A 3,882-nucleotide genomic window follows, 5' to 3' on the forward strand; every position below is an offset into this window, starting at 1 on the left:
TCCATTGTTAACATTGGTACGTGTCCTCAGACTTTTGTATCTTTCTCCCAATGGAAGGTGTAAGAGATTATATCCGGGGTGTGTGGGATCCGTAATTATGCTGGCTGCTTTTCCGAGGCAGCGGGAAGTGTAGACAGCGTCAACAGGCGGGAGGCTGGTTTGAGTGATGCACTGGGCTTGGTTCACAACCCTTTGTCATTTCTTGCAGTCTTGGACAGAGCAGGAGCTGTACCAAGCTGTGACACAACCAGAAAGACAAACCAGGACAAAGCAGCCTGCTTGATTGGCACTACATCCACAAACATCCATTCCCTCCACCACTGACACTCAGTGTACTGTCTGCAAGATGCACTGCACCAAAGATCCTTAGACAGCACCTTCCAAACCCACGACCACTTCCATCTCTCAAAAGGTGGGATGAGTGGATGAATGTCTTCCCACAGTCGGAGCAAAGGAATGGCAGCAGATACATGGGAACACCACCACCTGCAAGTTCCTCTTCAAGCCACCAACCATCCTGACTTGGAAATATATTGCCGTTCCTTTGCAGTCACTGGATCAAAATCCTGGAATTTCCTCCCTAACGGCATTGTGGATCAATCCACAGAACATGGACTGCAGCGTTTCAAGAAGGCAGCTCACCACGATCTTCTCAAGGGCAACGAGGGATAGGCAATAAATTTTTTATTTATTTATACTTTTCCAATTCAATCAAATCAAGTCCAATTCAGAGTCTCAACAAGTTGAGACATTTCCGATCCAGGCTGGCAAGACAGGGCAAGCGACCATTTACCCTGTCCTGGGCCTGATCTACATGAGCCAAGCTGATTGGAGGAGGGAAAGCAATTCCTCCTCCAAGACTTGATCTCATTTGCATCTTAGCCAAAAGGCCGAGATACCGCTTTTAAAAATTGCTTCATATGAAACATATGAAGCTTCAATGCAACCCAATGACCTCAACAAAGTGCAGCATCCGCACAACTACACTTGATCTTAACCAAAAGGCCAAGAAGCGCTGGCCAACCAGCGAACTCCACGTCCCATGAATGAATAAAAAAAATTCTGGTTAAAAAGATTATGGACTTGAGCAGCACACGTTTGGGACACTGGACAATTGCCTAAACTATTACCATAGAACTAGATAATCAAGCTGTTTAAAAGGTACTTACACAGTTAATTTCCAGCCCTCACTTGACATGATTAGTTTAATGGGTAATTAATATGCAATTCCAGCAAGTTCTTAAAAAATAACGAGGAGGATAAGAGTGAGATGCCATCTGTGCAAAGCAAACAGCAGAGTGCATAAATCGATCAGCAGGTTCTGGAGATCTGTAATTCACAGTGTCTCTTCATCCCCTGAACCTGCTGGCTGACTTACACATTGATAACACCATGCATTATTAACACGCTATTATTTTTCTAGCAAGAACCATACCATTATTTCTAATCACTGTTTTGTGTACACATGCTGAGCTCTTAGCAAAAGCACTTTTCTTATGTTCCAACTGTTGTCACCTGTCTTTTCAAGCTTCCAGGAATAATATTAACAGATTTTGTTAGAAAAATTTCTATTTTAAAAAAAGTAAGTTTCTTTTTGTTGAAGAGCTTCAACAACAACTTGCATTCACGTAGCATTGTTGACATTAAGGAGTCAATTAGGGCAGGTGATCATGAGCTCGGTCAAGGAGGTCGGTTTCAAGGAGCATTTTAGAAGAGAATAGAGGGAAAGAATTATAGAATCCCTACAGTGCAGAAGGAGGTCATTCGGCCCATCGAGTCTGTACTGACTGTTACCCAGGCTAACCCAGTAACCCAACGTATTTAGCCCGCTAATAAAGGGGAAGTTTAGCATGACCAATCAACCTAACCAGCACATCTTTGGGAAGAAACCGGAGCACGCGGAGGAAACCCATGCAGACACGGGGAGAATGTGCAAACTCCACACAGGCAGTCACCCGAGGCAGGAATTGAACCCGTGTCCCTGGTGCTGGGAGGCAGCAGTGCTAACTACTGTGCCACTGTGCGGAAAAGGGAGACTTAGGGAGGAAACTTAGAGCTGAACATACAGCTGCCAATGGTGGAGTAGTTAAAGTCAGGGGTACACAAGGGGCGGAGTTTTCCTGTATGCCCACCACAGGTATCGTAGCGGGTGGGACACGGACCATGCAAAGGTCTGTTGACCTTGGGCGGGATTTTCCGACATTGAGGCAAACTGGAAAACCCTGCCCAAGGAATCAGAATTGGAGTAGTGCAAAGATTTTCATCCGGTTTGCAAGAAAACGTCATAGCCACTATCATCCACGTGCTTATAATAGAACATAGAACAGTACAGCACAGTACCGGCCCTTCGGCCTCGATGTTGTGCCGAGCTTTGTCTGAAACCAAGATCAAGCTATCCCACTCCCTATCATGTGCCTATCCAATAACCGCTTGAAAGTTCCTAAAGTGTCCGACTCCACTATCACAGCAGGCAGTCCATTCCACACCCCAACCACACTCTGAGTAAAGAACCTACCTCGGACATCCCTCCTATATCTCCCACCATGAACCTTATAGTTATGCCCCCTAGTAACAGCTACATCCACCCGAGGAAATAGTCTCTGAACGTCCACTCTATCTATCCCCCTCATCATCTTATAAACCTCTATTAAGTTGCCTCTCAACCTCCTCCGCTCCAAAGAGAAAAGCCCTAGCTCCCTCAACCTTTCCTCATAAGACCTACTCTCCAAACCAGGCAGCATCCTGGTAAATCTCCTTTGCACTCTTTCCAGCGCTTCCACATCCTTCTTATATTGAGGTGACCAGAACTGCACACAATATTCCAAATGTGGTCTCACCAAGGTCCTGTACAGTTGCAGCATAACGTCACGGCTCTTAAACTCAAACCCTCTGTTAATAAATGCTAACACAATATAGGCCTTCTTCACGGCTCTATCCACTTGAGTGGCAACCTTCTGCGATCTGTGGATATGAACCCCAAGATCTCTCTGTTCCTCCACATTCCTCAGAACCCTACCATTGACCCTGTAATCTGCATTCAAATTTGTCCTACCAAAATGACTTATCAGGGTTAAACTCCATCTGCCATTTTTCGGCCCAGCTCTGCATCCTATCAATGTCTCTTTGCAGCCTACAACAGCCCTCCACCTCATCCACTACTCCACCAATCTTGGTGTCATCAGCAAATTTACTGATCCACCCTTCAGCCCCCTCCTCCAAGTCATTGATAAAAATCACAAATAGTAGAGGACCCAGCACTGATCCCTGTGGTACACCGCTGGTAACTGGTCTCCAGTCTGAAAATTTTCCATCCACCACCACCCTCTGTCTTCTATGAGATATGATGTGGAGATGCCGGCGTTGGACTGGGGTAAGCACAGTAAGAAGTCTCACAACACCAGGTTAAAGTCCAACAGGTTTATTTGGTAGCAAATACCATAAGCTTTCGGAGCAATGCTCCTTCGTCAGATGGAGTGGTCTCTGCTCTCAAACAGGGCACAGACACAGAAATCAAATTACAGAATACTGATTAGAATGCAAATCTCTACAGCCAGCCAGGTCTTAAATGCACAGACAATGTGGGTGGAGGGAGCATTCAACACAGGTTAAAGAGATGTGTATTGTCTCCAGACAGTACAGCTTGTGAAATTGTGCAAGTCCAGGAGTCAAGCTGTGGGGGTTACTGATAATGTGACATAAATCCAACATCCCGGTTTAGACCGTCCTCATGTGTGCGGAACTTGGCTATCAGTTTCTGCTCAGTGACTCTGCGCTGTCGTGTGTCGTGAAGGCCGCCTTGGAGAATGCTTACCTGAAGATCCAAGGCTGAATGCCCGTGACTGCTGAAGTGCTCCCCCACAGGAAGAGAACAGTCTTGCCTGG

General features: G+C 46.0%; 1 pseudogene; it reads right to left on the reverse strand.

The window, feature by feature from the left end:
- Positions 1-815: 815 nt before the first annotated feature.
- On the reverse strand, positions 816-1,017 carry LOC144480101 (U2 spliceosomal RNA; annotated as a pseudogene).
- Positions 1,018-3,882: the final 2,865 nt, after the last annotated feature.

Source organism: Mustelus asterias, chromosome 27, assembly GCF_964213995.1.
Source record: "Mustelus asterias chromosome 27, sMusAst1.hap1.1, whole genome shotgun sequence".
NCBI lineage: Eukaryota > Metazoa > Chordata > Chondrichthyes > Carcharhiniformes > Triakidae > Mustelus > Mustelus asterias.